The sequence below is a fragment of the Monodelphis domestica genome, chromosome 2 (genome assembly GCF_027887165.1).
Source record: "Monodelphis domestica isolate mMonDom1 chromosome 2, mMonDom1.pri, whole genome shotgun sequence".
NCBI lineage: Eukaryota > Metazoa > Chordata > Mammalia > Didelphimorphia > Didelphidae > Monodelphis > Monodelphis domestica.
Genome location: NC_077228.1, coordinates 348,387,376 through 348,409,581, shown reverse-complemented (window position 1 = coordinate 348,409,581; position 22,206 = coordinate 348,387,376).

Below are 22,206 nucleotides of genomic sequence, written 5' to 3'. Positions count from 1 at the left end.
ATTTGTTTGTTACATTAAAATACCCAAATAACTCTCTCCCTCCACCTTTCTCATTAAAATGGCAATATCTGATGAAAATACATGTATATAAAACTGTATCTTATTCATTTCTATTTATCAATTCTTTCATTGTAGGTGGGCATACACGATCATGCTTCAAACAATATTTATGTTGCTATATATAATGTTCCCTTGGTTCTGTTTGTTTCACTCTTCATAATTTCATGTAGGTCTTTCTATGTTTTTCCAAAATTAACCTGATTGTTATTTCTTACAGCACTATAGTATTTCATCCCAATCATACATCACAATTTGTTTAGCCATTCTCCATTTGACTGACATCACTTCAATTTCCAGTTCTTTACCACCACTTTACCACCACAAAGAGAGCAGCTATAAATATTTTAGAACATATAGATTCATTTCCTTTTTCTCTGATTATCTTAGGAAATAAACATAATAGCAGTATTGCTAGGTCAAAAGGTATGCACATTTTTAAAACTCTGAGCACAAATCATCTTTACCATTTCTTTCTTTTTCTACATTCAATCAGCTGTCCAATTCTTTCAACACTACCTTGATCATTTATCTTACATTAGTTCCCCTTCTCTATATGTAGGCTACATATAAACTCTCTCTATATAGACTTCTCTGACAAAACTCTCATTTGTGACTCTTAGTACTTCTTATAGTAAGGTCATCTATTTATGTTCAGAATATACTCCCTGAACTCTGCTGCATGTTGAAATTCATATCTTCATTGAATCATACCATTCTACCATTCTTCATTTTATTCCCTTCATGAATTCTTCTCTAGTGTAAGTAATATGTGCATTCTTTCACAACATGATGAACATGGAAATATGTATTGTATGATAATATAAGTACAACCTAGATCATATATCTGCCTTCTTGAGCTAGAAGGAGAAGGAGGGTGGAAAGAGAAGAGGGGAGAGAGATAAGGAGAGGAGCATAGAGAGAAAGAAAAAGAGAGACAGAGAGAAAGGGAGACAGAGAGACAGGGAGAAAGATGGGGAGAGAGAGACAGAGAGAAAAAGAGAAAACATGGATTGCAAAATGTCAGAAAACTAATATTAAGAAAATGTATTGGCATGAAATCTTAACAAAAATTAAAATTTTATTATCATAAAATCACGTAAAGCACTGTGCAAATAAAAATAAAATGAAATAGAAAAAAGGAAATTCTCATCTTCCTTCAAGATCCAATTCTAGAACCAACCAGCTAAGAAGATTGTCTTATTTGGGGGTCCCACAAACTAAAAGTATCTCTCCCCTCAAATTTTCTTAAAGTTTAATGTCTTGATTACTTCTTACTTTTTTTTACTTGGTATCCTCCAGTTTTGTTTTTATACATATTTCAGCCTTCCTCTTTTCATCTCTCCTGCATTCTAATTGGAATGCAAGTTCTTTTAGGTTGACATGGCAGGGATTTTGTTCTTGTTGGTGTTATTTTTCTCTATGTGTCAAAAATCTAGGAAATAACTTTTTACATAGCAATTGCTTGATAGATATTGGTTGAAATTTAACAGAATATGCTACTTGAGTAATCACCACAGTAAGCTACAGGCTTGCTTTGGTTCTGACAGAATCAGGACAATTGTTCTCATAATTATTGGCTCCAGAAAACATGATGCAATTTTATCCAAGTAAATTTTTAATAATTAGTTCTAGGAAATTTTTGGATGTAGATGAGGTAGCATAGCTAGATTTGCTTTAATAAAGTTAAATAAGGATTTAACTCTGCAGTTATTGCCTATACTATTATATTTTAGAAGAGTTATGGCCCTCTGTCTTATATGGTTGAGATTTTGGGAAAGGAATTGTTTCCACAGCTGCCTGAGGAGTAAGAACATAGCTACCTTCTGCTATTGATCTTTAAGAATTTAAATACCCTACCCAGTGTATCCCATCTTCCATAACCACAATCTACAAAATACTAACAAGAAGAAGGCCAGGCCAATTCAACCCAGAGCACATATAGGATGACCATTAGCTAAAACCAACATTTTTTAAAATTTAGAATCAGACTCAAATGATTTATTGGGATCCAAAAGATCTATGCTATATAACATGGAAAAACTATTTTTCAGAATAGAAGTTTTAATGCAATCTCTATTGACTCTCTGGTTCAATTGTCTATTTCATTTTTAATTTGTAACTTTTATTTTTAAATTATTTTATTGATTTTATATCACTATCACTACTATATAACAATACTCCAATAGCTACATCAATAATAAAAAGTACCTTGCCACAAAGGACAAATCAAGAGAGGTCATGTCTACATATACTTAATTCTATAGTTCATGTAATTTTAAAACTATGCTCTACTGACTTACCAAGATAATTTGATTACAAAATATACCCTTTAAACTACTTGATAGCTAAACTATTTAAATTATTGAATAAAAATTGAATGAAATTAATCATTCAAAAGTTTATGAGTGCTCATCAAATGCAACTTTGAGTTTTATTATTATGGAAAAATATCACCAAAAACTTCACTGATTCTAGGACAATTTCTCATTAAAACATAAATTGTATTGGAATGGTAAGTCTGTGGCCAAGAAATGGGGAATACATTTGCCTAAAGAACTCAATCTAATTTAAGGTGTGTGTGTGTGTGTGCGTGTGTGTGTGTGTGTGTGTGAGTATGTTCACACACTCAAGCGTGCATTTCAATGAAAAAGAATAAAAAGTTAAAAATTCTGATTTGCAGGTGTCAAAGAGATATCTATCTATTACACAGGTGATCTTATGAAAGTGACAGTCACAGAACACTCCACAGTATCCTCAATGAGATCACTCCAAAGTGAACTTTAAAAATAGTCAGAACTTCTCTTACCTTTTCTTTATGTTAAAAATTAATAATCTAATTGATTCCTCAATGAGTTAAAGTGATTTATCTGAGAATTCATTGGGAAGTAACTAATTTGACAAAAGCAAGTAGCTTAATAATTTAAAAAAATGTTGCTATTTTTTAAATGTGCTTTACAAAAGTAACTAGACTCAAGAACTTTTGATAGTGCATATTGCTAAAGTTACCAAGCTACATGGAAATAAACACAAGGGTTTACACAGTCTCCATAGTGCTCAGTGATTATACATATAGTTTCTTCAGTCCCTCTAGGTCTTCCTATCTGTGTAGCTCACCTTTTCTCTCTCAGAGAATGAGATGAGTTTGGTTTAATTTTTCTTCCCCATTCCTCCATCTCTTTTTTTTTTCTTTCAGGATAGAACAGGGGTTCTGAGAAGTACTTAATAGTAATAAATGTGTAGAGCCACAGCTCTAGAGCTGGAAGAGACATCAGAGATGCTCTAGTCTCATCTCACCATTTTATTAATCTAGAAACTCAGGTCCAGAGATATTAAGTGGATCCAGTGTTTCACAAGTGTCAGAATCATGTAAAATCCAATGGAATTGTGCATTGGCTATGGGAGAGGGGTGGGAAGAGGGGAAGGAATGAACATGAATCATGTAACCATGGAAAAATTTTCTTAATTATTAAAAATTATTTTCTCTTAAAAAAAAAACAAGTATAAGTGTCAGAGATGGGCTTTGAACATAGGTCATCTTATTCCAGAACTAGTGTCTTTTCCTCTGTATCACATTATATTCAGTCCTTTCTGAATAGTGTTTTGATAGATACTTCCATAGATGGTCTGAGTTGTTTAAGGACAGTAGAGATAGGTTTCTAGCATTTAAAACAATTTACCTTTGTGATAGCTCACCTCTAAGGACTTCACAGAATGATTTGAAAGGAACAATAGGCTTTAAGAATATGCAGTCTGGCAGACCTTCTTAGCATCTAGCTTCTTATACACCTCCTTCTCATGCACCAGCCTTCAGATTAGGCTAGTTGATAGGCTTGGATAATGTCAAAAGGCTATGTAAATTAGACATCATAATTGTTAGTTCTCAAATTATCTTTATGGAAGTAATGACAATTTCTTGAAAAAGAAAAGACGTAAGTCCCCAACCATTAAATCAAGAGCTATGAATAGATCTTGAAGTGTTACCAGGTAGATTTCCAAGGTAATTCTAACTGGCATGACCTTCTCCCTGTCACACCACTGATTTTGCTGGTTTTCCAGTTAGAGAGAGAAGTGAAGTCATTAAAATAGTTCTTTCTCCTTCTCTGCTAATTATTGTTAAGAATACCCATCAATAGGTGCTTAACTCCCTTCCCAGGGACAAAGCTCTCTCTCCCATGCCCTTCAATTTCTTGAAGACTTCAAGAGTCATACTTCAAGAAAGACAACATGAGGAGCTGTCCATTTCCCTCTGGCTTACCAGTATCTATACTGAAAGGAGCTCCTGGTTTTGCATCTGTCTTTTTTGAAGCAAGCCTGGTACAATTTCCATGATCCATTCCATCTCCCAAGAAGAAGGCAATATTCCCTTCCAAGGGAGGAAAATAAGTGGAAAGTGAATAGAAATGATTCTTCAAGCTCCAAAAGATTCTATGGGAAATATTGATTTTAGCCAGCAGCATTAAGGGCAGGGACCAAAGTGAAGTAAATAGAGGTTTGCTCTGAACCAAGCGGGGGAGGGGGTAGAGATCATTGAAACAGTACCAGAAAATGGTATTCCTTCAGATACCTGAAGAAATCCATTACCAAGAGTGTAGGACTTGGGTGTAAAAATAGCAGGCCATTTAAATAGGGGAGTGGTGATTATTAGCCTAGAGGTAAGAAAGAGTAAAGCTCATCCACTTAATGACAAAGCTGATAAAGAGCTGGCCTCTGGGTAACAGAAAATTATCACAAGTGTGAAGGAGTATTGAATAGATAGTGAGAAAGTATAGTAGAGAGAGGACTTAGTGAAAATAAAGTTAAGATGACAAAAACATGAACTGGAGAAAGACTGACAGCAAAGAGCTAACAAAGCATAAGAATTAAAGAAGAAATTTCAGTATTTTTCCCTTACTTTGACCCTTTCTGAAGTATTATTTTAAAAGTTATGTTTGTGCTTAGGAGGAAAAGGTGGCCTCTAAATAATCTCCTTATTTTGACTTTATCGATGTCAAAATAATTGTCTTTTATTGTGCAAGTAAAATTGTTCCATGTTTCCCTAGTGTTGTGAGGATGAAATCATTGATTTAGAATTGGAAGGCACCTTAAAGACCATTTAGTCAAATCAAATTTTTATACATGAGGAAGCTGAGGCACAGAAAGTTTAAATGAGATACTGAAGATTCCACAGCTAGGCTTGATTAAAACAAGGATTCTCTAACTCTAAATCCAACACTCTTCATTGCACCACATTGCCATGCAGTATGATCCCAAGTTATTACAACGAGAACTTGTACCTGCCCTTTAGACAAAAGAATTTTTCAGTTTCCTTCCAATCAATCATAAGTTCTCAAAATATACAGAGATTCTCATATCAAGAACAACATAACAGAACTATTAAATTTCAGAGTTAGAAAGGATATTAGAAAGAATCAGAAAATAATATTCCTTATAAAATATTTGGTAACATGAAGACAGAAAGAATGAACACTATTCTAATTGTTCTCATAGCCTTGCATGTGCATATGTTATGTATTTAGGTACATTGTTTACTTGATTAGTGAATTGTTTTTTAATTCCTCTTCCTCTTTAATGACTATAGCTCTGTATGATGATGTCCTATTCATGTTATTCTACACAAGAAAAAGAATTTTGTGCTGGGCATAAGTCAGATATTGCATAGATATTTAGAAAGAAAACTAATCCTTCCTAAAAATTATAATTAAACCTGGGACCTCTTAAGTTTCTTTCATTACTTGGATGTTTATTATTTCATAAAATGATGTCTATTGTGAACCACCCAGAAAGTGAACCTTATTTGTAAGTTTAATGAAACTTTTAAGGAAATCATCTACCTTTCACTGTATCACCTCAAGACAGACACATGAAAGCAAAATTTAATTTGCTCTGAGAGAATGCATTACAAGCTTACTGGATATTTTTCCATTCCTCTATTAAAGTGTAAGCTTTCTCTGTAGGCAGGAAAGTATGTATACTGTATGTGACTGGATGAATAAAAGTCTACTTTGTTTGCCATCTTATTTTGAATGGAAATGACTGTTTAACAAAAATATTTATATTTGTGCTCTTTGTGGTGGCAAAAAAATTGGAAAATGAGGGGATGCCCTTCAATTGGGGAATGGCTGAACAAATTATGGTATATGTTGGTGATGGAATACTATTGTGCTCAAAGGAATAATAAACTGGAGGCATTCCATGGGAACTGGAACAACCTCCAGGAATTGATGCAGAGTGAAAGGAGCAGAACCAGGAGAACATTGTACACAGAGACTGATACACTGTGGCACAATTGAATGTAATGAACTTCTCTAATAGCAGCAATGCAATGACCCAGGACAACTCTAAGGGACTTATGAGAAAGAACACTATCCACATACAGAGGAAGAATTGTGGGAATAGAAACACAGAAGAAAAACAATTGCTTGATCACATGGGTTGATGGGGATATGATTGGGGATGTAGACTCTAAATGATCATTCTAGTGCAAACATCAGCAATATGGAAATAGGTCTTGATCACTGACAAATGTAAAGCCCAATGGAATTGGGCATCGGCTATGGGAGGGGGTGGGGATGGGAGAGAAAGAACATGAATCTGGTAACCATGGGAAAATATTCTAAATTAATTAAATAAATTTTTCAAAAAAATTTAAAAGAAAAAGAAAAAACTACTTAAGACAAGTTGAAAAATATTAAAATATTAAACTATAACAACTGAAAAGTATTGTCCATCAATTGGGATTCCCATTCTCTGCCCTCTCCTTCCCCCTCTTCTCTTTCTGGATATATTGGAGGCAGGCTCAATCCCTTATTACCTGTTTTGAATATCTAATGAAAAAATATTGTCGGGAATAAAACTAATGTATTGCATTTTGAGGAAGGGCACCACATAGAAGGATAAGTATGTTTCCAAATACTTCATGACTAATCCACTATAATATCATGATAAAATTATTTATAAAACAATTTGTTATCCACTGTGATATGACACTTCATTTTGTATGATTTGTTCCAAATGTCATCTATTTTGTACATGAAAAATAAACAAGAAATTATTGGCCTAATAAAAAGAAAGAACACTAAAATTTCAGATAAAAGATAGGTATGAGCAGGTGGCCAAAGCTTTTGAAAGAGTAATTAAGTAAGTAAGCCTTCTCTGGCTAGAGAAGGATAATAAGCTTTAAACATGCAAATATTGATATTGCAATCATATTTTCTCAATAAGGAAGAAGAGGAGAAGGCATCTTCAGAACCCAAATTTTCCATCGAGGGAGTACTTCAATGAGCTCATACGTAAAAAGGGCACATAAAGAAGATGGAGGGGCACCTATGTTAACAGATGAGATTGCTAAAGTATCATCAGCAATCTTTGAGAAAATGGGAAGACTGGAATGGTTCCAAGAAACTAAAGATGATGAAATGACCCAATTTTCAAAGAATGATATTAAAATTACAGCACTATGGGATTCATGTCAATCACTGGGAAAATATATGTCATTCATAGCAAATGATTGTTGACTGACTGACTGGTTTGTGAACATTTAGGAAGGGAGATAGGAATCATTAAAATCCAGCATCAGTTCATTAAGAACTAGACATGTCATATTAGTCTGATTGTTTTGAGTAGATTTATATAAGACTAGCTTTTTATAAAAAATGAACTGATCTGTGATTTCATTGGCATAGACGACATTCGATGGGGAAATCACCTCATTTACTCACCAACTTATCATCTTAAAGAGCCAGTATGGCATAAAGGATACACAGCCGGTTTTGAATCAGGAAGTTCTAGGTTCAAGTCCTATTCTATCTCTGCCATCAACTGCCACCAAGGTCATAGAGCTACACAGAATTGACCTCATTTCCCTCACTCTGGTTCCAATAATCATATCCACTGTACCACCAACTTAAATCTCAGGGTCATTTCCAAATTTGATAATTCAATTAAAATGTATCAAATATACAATGGAAGAAAAAAAAGCCACAGTTCCTACCCTCAAAAAGTTTATATATTTGTTGGTTGTAGGTGAGTAGTAGCAGAAATGTTCAAGGTAGTTGTCTCTAAGACAAATATATTAGGTCAATGTTGAAAACATATTCTCCATTATGACAATAGCCTCCTAACTAGATGCATCTAGATGGTGCAGTGAATAGAGAACTGGACCTGGAGTCATGAAAGAATTGAGTTCAAATCTGGCCTCAGGGACTGGCTATGTGATCCTGGGCAAGTTATTTAACATTTGTCTGACTCAGTTTCCTCATCTGGAAAATGATGATGATAATAATAATGCCTACCTCAAGATAATGTTATAAGGATGAAATGAGATAACATTTACAAAAAGCAATATGGTGCCTAGAACATTTTCCATGTTTCCATGTTCCATGGCTTGCTTGTCTCCAGGTTCTCCTTCTGCAATCCCTCTTTCACATAGCTGGCCAAATAATCTTACAAAGTCGTAAGTCTGATCACATCATTACATTGCCAAATCTTTTTAAAAATTAAAAGAAACAACCTTCAATGGTTCTCCAATACCTTGAAGTTAAAAACAAGCTTTTCAGACTAACATTTATGTTCTCCATAATCTGGTTCTCACTTCCCTTTCCAGCTTCATTTCAGAACACTCTCCTTTACATTCTCTACATTCTAGCCAAATTGAACGGCTTCCAAGATAGCTATTATTTCCAATATATTTCTTCCTCTCCTTTTCAAAAATCCATCTTTTTCTTCAAGACAATTCAGATGTCACTGCCTCTGTTTTTTCTGATTCCCCCAACTGTATGTATTCTTTTACTTTCCAAATCTTCTGAGAGCATTATGTCATATCCCCTACTCTTCTCCTTCTATCCACCTACAATCAATAAAAATATGAGCATTTTGAAGGCAGTAGCAATGACTTTAATTTTTTTTATTCCTTAGTATATACTTAATACATATTTTAATTGAATTATCAAATTTGGAAATGACCCTGAGCTTTAAGTTGATGATGGAGTGAATAGGAGTGCTAGACCCAGAGTGAGGGAAATGAGGTAGATTCTGTTGTATCTCTATGACCTTGGGCAAGTCATTTAATTTCTGTCTCAATTTTCTTATCTATACAATGGAGATAACATTATACCTAACTCTCAGAGTTGTTGTGAGAATGGAATAAGAAAATGATTGTATTTTGAGAACCTTAAAGAAAAATTCGAATGCTAAAATATTGTTTTCTATAATATATTAGCAGTGCATAAGCTCTTTGAGGTCAGAAGCCATTAAGGCTTTGTATCACCAGTGACTTATGAAGTGCCTTGAAAATAGTAGGCATTGAAATGTCTGGTTAATTTTAATTAAAAAACATAGATCATATATTAAATAGTATAAAAGTATTTAAGAGAGAAATGCATATTAATAAACACGATTCAAACAAGACTAAGTTAGATTCCACTAAGAGTTAGATAAGGGCAAAGGAGAGATCTAGGCAAAGTAAACCACTCCATCAATAAAAGGCAGATATTTCATGGGAGAAATGATACCAGCAGAGTTGATCCTTAAAAGAAGGGAGAGATTTTGATAGATGTATATGGATATTAGGGAATTTCTGGCATGAGAAATCACATGAAAAGGAGCTGGACAAAACCACAGGATGTAGAATAATCCATCTTGGCTTAAATGTAGAATATGTGAAGAGGAATAGCATGAGATAAGATTAGAAATGGAGGCTGGAGCCAGATTGTGAATGATAAGATGCCAGGTTTGGGAGTTTAACTGGATTTTGTGTAGAAGTCACATGGTAAGATTGATGTATTAGAAATACCTTTTGAACAGTGGATTATAGAGGAGACAGGAGGGTGGCAAGGACATTGGGTCTTTCGATCTTGTTCTATATAAGAGGTTTTCCAGGGACTTTCTGCATGGACCTGGATTCAGCTTCAGCTCTTCTCACAAAGTTTGATTTCTTTAAATGGACCTTTTGCTGGATAGTAGGTCATTTCATTTTATCAAATAGATTTGTTTAACTGGCAGATTTTAATTGTAGATTTATGTATCTTTTTTAAAATTTAAATTTATTTACTGATTTGTTTCTTACATGAAATACACAGGAAGCACTTCTTTTCTCCCCTCTCCTATTAGGGAAGGCATCATTTGACAAAAAAGACATTTGAAATACATAAAGCTAAGTCTTGTCTATTTCTATTGATCAGTTCCTTCTTTGAAGATAAACATACACAACTCATCCTTCAAAGAGTATTTGTGTTGCTATATATAATGTTCTCTTGGTTCTGTTCATTTCATAATTTCACATAAGTCCTTCCACATTTTTTTACATTAACTTGCTCATCATTTCTTTGGTGTAGTGCTATTCCATCATGATCAACTTACTTAGCCAACCCCCAACCACAAAAAGAGCTGCTATAAAATTTTTAGAACTTATATGTACTTTTCCTTTTTCCCTGATTGCTTTAGGAAATGAACCTAATAGTAGTATCACTAGGTCAAAAGGTATTCACCATTCCACCAACAGTCCATTTGTTTCCCCATTTTTCCACATCCTTTCCAACTTTTGTAATTTTACCCTCTTATCATTTTAATCAATCTGGTTGGTATAAGATGGTATCTCAGAATTTTTTTGATTTGCATTTCTCTAACAAAAATGATTTAGAACATTTTTCTTATAGTTTTTTACATACACTTTGCTTTAATGTCTTCATCCCAAAATTATCCATATACTTTGGCCATTGATCAGTTGAAGAATGTCTCAGATAAAAGAATTTATTAATAAACAGGTCATATAAAACATTGTGAGATATAAAATGTATAATTTTGACTATATTAAGTTAAAAAGGTATTTTACATAAATCTAAATTATAGGGAAAGGAGTAAGTTGAGAGAAAATGTTTGTAGACAGTTTCTCACATAGAAATCTCATACCTAAATATTAGAGAACTTTGTCAAATTTAGAGGATTCATGTATTTTCAAGTGGTTTGCCTCTAATGCCATAACAAGAATTTTTGTTTTCTCTTCTACACCCAGATATTGACCCCAAACATAGAAACTAGTCATAGCCATCATGGGTGAAGCTCTCAGCCAAAATATAAAATTGTTTTTGTTGTTGTTCAGTCATTTAAATTCATGGCCCCATTTGGGGTTTTGTTGGAAAAGCTGCTAGTATTGTTTGTCTTTTTTCTTTTTCAGCTCATTTTACAAATGAGAAAACTGAGACAAACATAGTTAAATAACTTTCTATGGGTCACACAGCTAGTAAATGTCAAATGCTGGATTTGCACTGAAGGTCTTCATGACTCCAGACCTAGTACCCTGTCTACTATACCACCATATTTCTCATTTTAAATTTGGATAGAGCCAAAAGGTACAAGACAGAAATCTGACAATAAAAAATTGTGCAGGAAATTCCAAGATTTTAGGAGACTAGAAATACTACATGATTCAACGATGTGATACAACAATGAAAGAAAAAAATAGTTAATGTAAGATTAATTAAAATTTACAGTCAACAACAAGAGAAGTAATAGTCTCACTGTTTTCTGATCTAATTATACCACTTGTTCTATTTTAATTTCAGGGAAGCTATAAATTGTGCCTTGTTGGTATATAGCCAGATGTTGGTGATGCTCACTTCTTCACTGACCCTAACCATTCACTCTTAGTGAATCTTAAATGTCTAATCATCAGTGGAATTGGAGGAAACTCTTCTCAGAGCTCTTGAGTTCCAATCCCACAACAGCTAATTAACTAGCCCTGTAATCTTGGGAAAGGTAGTTTATGTCTCGAGGCTCATTTTCTTCCTCTGTAAAATGAAGAGGTTAAACAAGATGATCTCTTAGTTCCCTTCTAGTTTTAAAATTCTATCTGGTGAATCAATGATGTGAGCAATCAAGCTAGCCAGGGTACTTGAAATCACAACATGAAGAGACTGCTTCTAAGGCAGTGAAGAAGAGATGGCTAATGGGGGCGGGGGGAAGAATTAGGGGAAAAATGAATATTTTCAATGCTAGAAATGCTCTTCTTTGGAATCACTAAACTTGGTTCCAGGAAGAAGAATCAGGACTAAAGAGTGGACTTCAATTTAGTATCAATAAAGTCTTTCTAACAAGTAGAGTTCTTGCTGAGTGAGTGAACTCTTTTATTGTATGACTCCTTTGAGAAGTGTTAAAATGGCAGTAAGCAGGTGCCTCAGTGGATAAGAATGCTATACTGGTAGTCAGGACAGACTTAAATTCAAATCCAGCCTCAGACAGTTACTATCTGTGGCAAGTGAATTAAGCTCTCTGTACCTCAAATTACTCATCTGTAAAATGGGAATAATAGCATCTTCCTCCCCAGGTTATTGGGGAAATTGAATGAGATAATTGTAAAACACTTTATAAACTTTAAAGTACAATATAAATGTTATGGACTCTTATCTACCCTGCCCACTTCCGTGTCCTTCTAATAAATAATAATGGCACACATTACAGAGTGGTTTAAAGTCATGACACTCTTTAACAATAAACTTGTCACTTTTACTAGGGCAGTTGAGTGAGGTGCCTATGGTCACACAGCTACTAAGTGTCTGAGTAAGAATTTAAACCAATTTGGCTAGAATGTAGGACATGGGAAGAGAGCAGCATGGAATAAGGCATCCTGACTCCAGCTCCAGTGTTCTTCCCACTACTCCATGTTGTCCCTTGTGCAATCCGAGTCCAGAAGGGATGACTCTATTTTAACGTTGTCAAGGAAACTCTAGAGATCTGTCAGAACAAAACCCAGCTAGCATCCTTTGCTTAGGGCCATCTTATTAAAAGTGATCAAATGGCTCAAATGAAGGACTTGGCACTCTGGGGTATGTACATTTTTAGCAAGCTATATAATTAATAATAATAATGGATTATGGACTAGATAATTAACACAGACAATATTTTTAGTAAATGACTGGATGGTTCCCTATTTTTAATTAGCTAACATGTTTCTAGCATTAACAATACACTAGAAACACTACGGACTTGTAGAGAGGGGAGAAATTATGTTCTTTATATGGGTGAATATGTCTAAGACCAGTATTAACTATTATAATTTATCCATCTTAATTTCTATATTAGTAATTATATGCTGTTTTTAATACCACAAATGATGTGATTGCAAGAAATAAGATTAGCTAAAACTGTAAGACATTCATTAAAAAGAATTTTAATAGATGAGCCACAGAACTTTTGCTAATACAGGAATCTATGTCCATTCATACACTATTTATGATACCATTTGAGACTCACATAAAATATAAGTCGAGAGAATGCATTTCATTCAATAATTCACAAAGGTAGCAAATAACAGCAAGGGGAATTGAGAACAAACCAGGTCTTTTCACTTACTGTAATATACTGATATTGCATCTGTGGTCTTCAATATGAAATTCTTAATTTGAAGCCAGACAAGTTGTGCAGTGTGGAAGATTAAAAGGCTATCTGCAGGGAAAAAACAACTAGGAGCTGTTTCTGGTTCACAATCAGGATTTCAAACATGCTAATCAAATTTGGGTGCCTGCTAACTTGATAATTAAATTTACAAACGATTGGAAATATTTGCCATGGAAAGATTTAAAGTCCTTTTTGGAATCCTAATGAAAGCTCAAGCATTATGCGTATGCCTCTTGAGGACCCACCGAGGATAGAGTGTATTAAAAATATAATTGGTTTTAAAGCACATTTGATTAAATTTTTCCCTGCAATTCATGCTGTCTGCTTTGTAGTCACCTTTCAGGTTATTTCCCACTTCCTGAACAATGTACTAAAGATGCTGGTAGGTGAATGTGCCTCCTCTGGTTTACACTAGCTATTCTCTATACCTGATCCTCCAACATAAAGCTCCCTTATAGAAAAATGGAAGAATAAGCTCTCAAATTGGTCAATACTTTTAAGAGGTCTAGTTTTATTTTTTGAAATAGAGACAAACTGTGCATTGTTAGGAAACCTGTGTAAAACAGGTGATGGGGGGGGGAGGGTGAAGTTTCTGTGAAGTTGTAAAATCCTTAATTTGCCATGTCAGTGATTTAGGTCTGACATATCGGTTCATCCCAGACCAGACACCCTGCATTTCCATGACAAATAAGGGCATTGTTGAGTCAAAATTAAAATGTGCAGCATGTTATTGTCAGAGAAATTAAATGGATTTCTAACAGTTTTTTTTCCCCAAGCTTACTACAGATGGAGAAATGCCAACTTCCCAGTTTTCTACTGGTTGTTGTTAACAGCCCCCTGTGGTCAGTTCTTTTGAAGGCACCCATTAAAGCAGGGTCAAGGGGCTACAAAATAAATTGGCTGGCAAATAATATCAATGGTGCCCTGGGATGACCTCATCTATAATGGTTTGCATAAAGGGGCTGTAAGAGCGGCATCATGGTTAATCTGGGTGTGTTTATTTCTCTCTATCCAAGGACCTTAAGGGTCAATGTGATTTACTAACATTCCCAGCAAGTTATTAAAAAATGTTGAACAAAGTTGATGGAAAGGTGTTATTGCTTTTGTAATAAAAATAACATTCATGACACTGTTTACAAATAAAATTTATTAGATTTTACTTTTTGCCTGCCTACCCCATCCCATCGCTTCCTTGAAGTTTCTCAGCTATTTGATAACAGCTGATTATTTGTGGGTATTTTACTTTCTTTTTTATTTATATAGTGCCAGTGATATAGATGGTGTTCTACAGGGCTTACATTATAGATGAAGATGCTTTCCTCCCCAGACTGCTAGAAGGCTCTTGTCTCCACAGAGGACAACAAGACAAGCAGGGAGCCTTCCTTCTTCTACCTTCCGTACCATATTATCATGCAAACTATTCAAAATAAAGATTTAAATTATTTGGAGACTTGCCAACTTTTATAGATTATTCCAGGAATACAAAGGAGTACCTTTAGAAAGTGGCTTGAATGAATTTTTAACCATGCCTCCCTAAAAATAGAACTGGATGTGTTAGCACAAAAAAAGTGACCATCAGCAGACATAGAACAGCACAGAGTAGAGCAAGTAAGAAAGCTTTCTTATAGTTTGTAAAAGGGGGAGAAAATGGGATGGAAGACAATAGATCTTCATCTTTGCAAGGCATTTATTAAGCACTTAATTACCTAAGGAATCTGAGGGTGTGTTGTATATGAAGAAAACACAGCTATATTTTGTAGTTCCTGGGAATTTAATGTCCAGCATATTATAGAAGGAAGAAATAGGAAAGTGTATAAAAAATGATCACAGGAAACAGGTTGTGTAGAAAGCATATGAGAATTTATGGATTACAAACAAAACCAATGCAAACAAAATTAGAAGTGAAGCAATAAATTAGGAAAAAATCTTCATAACAAAAACCTCTGACAAAGGTCTAATTACTCAAATTTATATAAAGAACTAAACCAATTGTACAAAAATTCAAGCCATTCTCCAATTGATAAATGGGCAAGGGACATGAATAGACAATTTTCAGATAACTAAATCAAAACTATTCATAAGCATATGAAAAAGTGTCCTAAATGTCTTATACTCAGAGAAATGCAAATCAAAACAACTCTGAGGTATCACCTCACACCTAGCAGATTGGCTAACATGACAGCAAAGGAAAGTAATGAATGCTGAAGGGGATGTGGCAAAGTTGGGACATTAATTCATTGCTGGTAGAGTTGTGAACTGATCCAACCATTCTGGAGGGCAATTTGGAACTATGCCCAAAGGGCGCTAAAGGACTGTCTGCCCTTTGATCCAGTCATAGCACTGCTGGGTTTGTGCCCCAAAGAGATAATAAGGAAAAAGACTTGTACAAGAATATTCATAGCTGCACTCTTTGTGGTGACAAAAAAATTGGAAAATGAGGGGATGCCCCATCAATTGGGGAATGGCTGAACAAATTGTGGTATATGTTGGTGACGGAATACTATTGTGCTCAAAGGAATAATGAACTGGAGGAATTCCATGGGGATTTGAAAGACCTCCAGGAATTGATGCAGAGTGAGAGGAGCAGAACCAGGAGAACATCGTACACAGAGACTGTTACACTGTGGTATAATCGAACGTAATGGACTTCTCTACTAGTAGCAATGCAATGATTCAGGACAATTTTGAGGGATTTATGAGAAAGAACGCTATCCCCATCCAAAAAAAGAACTGTGGGAGCAGAAACACAGAAGAAAAACAACTACTTGGTCACATGGGTAGATGGGGATATGATTGGGGATGTAGACTCTAAATGATCATACTAGTGCAAACATCAGCAATATGGAAATAAGTTTTGATCAAAAACACATGTAAAACCCAGTGGAATTGCATGCTGGCTATGGGAGGGGGTGGGGGGAAAAGAGGGAATGAACATGAGTCTTGTAACCAAGGAAAAATATTCTGAATTGACGAATTAAATAAAATTTTTCAATAAATAAATAAATATTTTTAAAAGTTGCCACCAAGAAAAATATGCTCTCTCCATTAATGTATTAGAATTTCCTTTGAAACAGCAGGTGTTCAATAATGCTAACTGATTTGATTCACCAGCCTTATAATTTTGGTAGCAATTTATAAATTAAGGAAGTCCATGGTTTATTATAAAAATTTATGTAAATGTTAAAGCAATGTGTGCATATTCAAAACTAGAACATATATGCTAATGTAGAAGACATTAATCCAGAAAATTTGAAATCCAAAATATTTCATATTAACTTAATAGTACTTTTTAATGTCCATATTTGGAATCATATTTGTTTACTCTTCTATAGTTTTACAGTACCCAAGTAATGATCTCACACCATATTGGCTTGAGTCGCAAACATTTAAAGCTATTTTATTCCCTAGCCAACATTTCAGGACAAATGATCTCTGCTAACCTAGTCTCTACTGGGTATAGACAGTATCACCTCTCAGTCTAATGTGAAGTACTACTTAAAATAAGGTGCCCTTCTTAATGTTAGCTATTTTTCTGAGTCTTTTCTTTCCTGGAAGGAGAAAATATAATAATTTTTTATTTCTAAAGTCTTTATTTTACCCTGTAAATCCCAAACTTGAAAAAGAAACCAAGTAAAATAATTTTATTAGGAGTTTTAGTGATGATATCAACAAGCTATGAATGAAGAATTTATAGTGAATTGTACTCATTGTATAATTCCATTGACTATAGAAGGGATATTCAGAAGAAGAAGGAGGAGGAGGACATGAAGGAGGAAAAGAAGGAGGAGAAGGAGAAGGAGAAGGAGAAGGAGAAGGAGAAGGAGAAGGAGAAGGAGAAGGAGAAGGAGAAGGAGAAGGAGAAGGAGAAGGAGAAGGAGAAGGAGGAGAAGGAGGAGGAGGAGGAGGAGGAGGAGCAGGAGGAGAGAAGAAGAAGAAGAAGAAGAAGAAGAAGAAGAAGAAGAAGAAGAAGAAGAAGAAGAAGAAGAAGAAGAAGAAGAAGAAGAAGAAGAAGAAGAAGAAGAAGAAGAAGAAGAAGAAGAAGAAGAAGAAGAAGAAGAAGAAGAAGAAGAAGAAGAAGAAGAAGAAGAAGAAGAAGAAGGAGAAGAAGGAGAAGAAGAAGAAGAAGGAGAAGAAGGAGAAGAAGGAGAAGAAGGAGAAGAAGGAGAAGAAGGAGAAGAAGGAGAAGAAGGAGAAGAAGAAGAAGAAGGAGAAGAAGAAGAAGAAGAAGAAGAAGAAGAAGAAGAAGAAGAAGAAGAAGAAGAAGAAGAAGAAGAAGAAGAAGAAGAAGAAGAAGAAGAAGAAGAAGAAGAAGAAGAAGAAGAAGAAGAAGAAGAAGAAGAAGAAGAAGAAGAAGAAGAAGAAGAAGAAGAAGAAGAAGAAGAAGAAGAAGAAGAAGAAGAAGGAGAAGAGGAGAAGAAGGAGAGAAGGAGAAGGAGAAGAAGGAGAAGGAGAAGAAGGAGAAGAAGAAGAAGAAGAAGAAGAAGAAGAAGAAGAAGAAGAAGAAGAAGAAGAAGAAGAAGAAGAAGAAGAAGAAGAAGAAGAAGAAGAAGAAGAAGAAGAAGAAGAAGAAGAAGAAGAAGAAGAAGAAGAAGGAGAAGAAGGAGAAGAAGGAGAAGAAGGAGAAGAAGGAGAAGAAGGAGAAGAAGGAGAAGAAGGAGAAGGAGAAGAAGGAGAAGGAGAAGAAGGAGAAGAAGAAGAAGAAGAAGAAGAAGAAGAAGAAGAAGAAGAAGAAGAAGAAGAAGAAGAAGAAGAAGAAGAAGAAGAAGAAGAAGAAGAAGAAGAAGAAGAAGAAGAAGAAGAAGAAGAAGAAGAAGAAGAAGAAGAAGAAGAAGAAGAAGGAGAAGAAGGAGAAGAAGGAGAAGAAGGAGAAGAAGAGAAGAAGGAGAAGAAGGAGAAGAAGGAGAAGAAGGAGAAGAAGGAGAAGAAGGAGAAGAAGGAGAGAAAAGAGGAGGAGGAAGAGGAGAATGAGAAGAGGAGAAGGAGAAAAGTGTGAAAGGAGAAAATATGGCAAAGTGGAAAGGAATCAAATGGAAAGAAACTTCCTCATTAGGAAGGATAGTTCAAAAACAAAGACAAAATCATGACTAATAAACACATAAATAAGTCTAACTTTAATAAATTTTAAATAGCTTCTATGAGGAACAGCTAGGTGGTTCAGTGGATAGAGAGCATTTTATGGAAATAAAGATTTATGAATTTTATCATTTTCTATATGGTGGGCAGAGGAGAAAGAAGAGAATTGATTGGGAGTGTTAGTCACTAAAGGAAAGAAAAGTCACAAAGGATCAATAAGTTAAGAATGAAGTTTCAAGAAAGATTTTTCAAGTTGTGTTGGCCTGAAGTATCATTAATTCATTCTGAAAAAGGACTTGGAGGCACCTGGGTAGCTCAGTGGATGAGAGCCAGACTGAGGTCCTGGGTTCAAATCTGATCTCAGACACTCCCTAGCTGTGTGACCCTGGGCAAGTAACATAGCCTGCACTCTTCTGTCTTGGAACCAATACACAGTATTTATTCTAAGATGGAATGTAAGGGTTTTTAAAAAAGGACTTGATTTTTATTACAAATTTCAAGATGCTGGGTGAAATAAAAGGAAATTTAAGAACTAGGAGAAAGGAAATAGGATTAGATTGTCCAATTTTTAAATAAGGATTAAGGATGAATGAGAAAGATCTCAAAATGTATGCCCGAATTTGTATGTTCTATACAAACAGAATGTTATATTTCCGATCTTTTAAAGGGGATAACTGAATAGAAACGCAGATTAAATTTTCTTAGAAACCATAACTATGAGAGCATGACTTCTTGAAGCAGTAGATTATAACCCAAATCTTATTCTGCCTAGCAGCAGGGCAACTACATGGCTCAGTGGGTAGAATGCAAGGAATCAAGAAGACCTGAATTCAAATTTGACCTCAGATATTTAGTAGCTATGGGATCTTGGGCAAATCACTTCACTCCCATTTGCCTCGGAGAGAGCTAGGTGGCTCAGTGAATAGAGTTTTGGAATTAGTCAGGAAGATCTGTGTTCAAATCCAACCTTAGACATGTACAAGCTGTGTGAACCTAGGCAAGTCACTTAACATCTGTTTATCTTAACCCACTGAGGAAGGAAATGAATGGCAAGCTACTCCAGTATCTTTGCCAAGAAAATCCAATAGACAGCATGGTTCACAGGGACACAGAGTAGATCCAGACTGAACAACAACAATAATAGTAGCATATATACTAATTACCTTAAAAGCATCTAAACTGAAAATTCTGCTGGAAAGCTGAATTTGAAGACTTAAATGGGTAAAATGATAAGCAAAATGACAGCAAGGATGTCAGGAGGAGAATCAAGTAAGGGAATTTCTCCTGTTAATAATATCTTTTACAGGAATCTATTTCCATTATGATCAAAGGGGAACTTGCTGGTTTGAATAAAGTGCCCTTCTACAGATCAAAGATTGATTTCTCTTAGAGAAGATTTCAGACATGAACTGTGCCTTCTTCACCAGCATTTAATTCACATCTGAGAAAATCAAGGAATACTTAATCAGCGCTTTTCTAATTTATTTTGGCTATTTTAATGCTCAAACAAAAACAAAAAAAAATCTAGATACTTTAACCCTTTACAAAGAGGCCATGTCTTTACAAAAAAAAAAGACAAATCATGACTAACAAACACATAAATCAGCCTAATTTTAGTGAATTTTTAAATAGCTTCTTGAGGGGCAGCTGGATGGTCAGTGTATAGAAAGCCAGGCTTAGAGACAGAAGGTCCTAGGTTCAAATCTGTGTGACCCCTCTGCAAGTCATTTAATCCCCATTACCGAACCCTTTCTGCTCTTCTGCCTTGGAACTTAGAACTGATTCCAAGACAGAAGGTAAGGGTTTTAAAATATAGTTTTTTGAATATAATAAGAAACTATCAGAATTTCTACAGAAACAATCCACAGATTCTCTTTGCTTTGACTTTGGCCATCTCCTACCTTTTATAAAGTACAATATTAGCAGATGATTATTTTCTTGACTTGCATAAGAGAAATGTCACCCAGTGTAGATTATCCATTTTAGTCCCTCAAAAAGTGAGAAGCAGGGGGATTGAAGGAGGGGAGAGATTTTGGCAAAAGCTGATCTAACTATGTAGGAGGGAGATTAATGGAAAGCAAATTGGGGAGCAATTAATCAAACAGCATTAGTAAGTCAAAAGGAAGAAACAAAGATTCAGGGCTTGACAGGAAAATTCTAAGTTCTTTGTATTTGGCACCAATCAAAAAAAAAAAGAAAAGAAAAAGAAGAAAAAAAAGAAGAATTGGGCTGAAAAGTTCATGAATATGCTCCAATTAATCTGTATGCTACAGCAATGCTTTTTAGTTTGGTTCATTTAAATCTGAAATTCTCTTCCTCGTTGATGTCAGCTAGTTAGCCAAGATGGTGCATTACTGTTATGATCACTGTAGCACACATAATTTAGATTTATCTCTTTGGGGACTCGGCTCCACCCCCTGCTAGCTAATATGCTCTCCATGTTTAATGATGCAAAAAATGTCCCCGAGTACAGGTTATTTATCTTTATCAGGGCCTTCCTTGGGCGGGCTGTCAGTTATCAGCTCAGATGTTTGTTCCTAAATGGTTTGTTCTCATCCACATTCCAGGGCAATCCTGAGGCCTACATCTTCACTGATGTTTGCAGCTTAAGGTTTTCAAAAACACTTTAGTAATGATTATTTATGTGCCTGAGTGAGCTGCTCTTGTGGTCCAAGGCTACAGCTCTGAAATCACTCTTATGGAGATACAAGATCAATCCAAAATCCCAGAAAGAACTTTGGTTGGGAGGAAGGATCATAAGCAAAGTAAGAAATATTGCACTGAGTTGTTTTGAGTAGGAAATGAATAATCAAATGATAAAGGTTCTTCTAATAATGATGAAGGCTTCCCCTGCATCCATTAATCAACATTTATTAAGTGTCTGCTATGTGTTAAGGACTGGCTGGGAATACAAAAAGAGGAAAAAGATAGGTTCTACTGGAAAAAAAACTTAATGTGACCTGAAAAGGAAAAGTCACCATTATCAGAGGTTGAAAAATAGACCTGGAGAAATGAGAAAATCAGTAAATATCAGTCAACATCATTTTGGGGGGAAAGGAAGAGAATGAGCATTTATATAGTGCTTAAGAGGTGCCTGGCATAGTACAGTGAAACCTAGTTTCTTTGTTTGTTTTTTGTCGATAATCCACCTGAAAACAATCGACAAAATTTGAAACCAACGATAACCAATTTCAATGAAAATGGAGGTACCATTGCACTTTTTTTCAAATATTATCTTATTTCCTTCTTACAATAAACCTTCAAAGTAGATGCTTTTATTATCCACATTTTGTGATTGAAGAAACTGAGGGAAAAGAGGTGAAAGAAGTTAAAGAAAACTCTCTTTGATCATTTTAAAACTTCACTAAAAAAAAAACGAAAACGAAAACAAAAACAGGAGTTCCCTAACTGAAATTAACTAAAAAACAAAATCCAGCTAGTCTGAATATCTTCCAATTCAGTTTTCTCATGGAAATAGGGGGTGTGTGGCCCCTCCCTAGCATGGGATTGGGCCAATTCAAGACCAATCCCATGCCAGAAAGTAGGGGCATGGCCCGCCTCCAGCATGGGATTGGTTCATTCAAGACCAAGAACAGGAAGTAATAGGGAGGGACCCCTGAGGTCCTCTGGGGGATGAAGTTTTCCCCGCCACAACATTTTAAAACCCACAGAGGTTAAATGGAT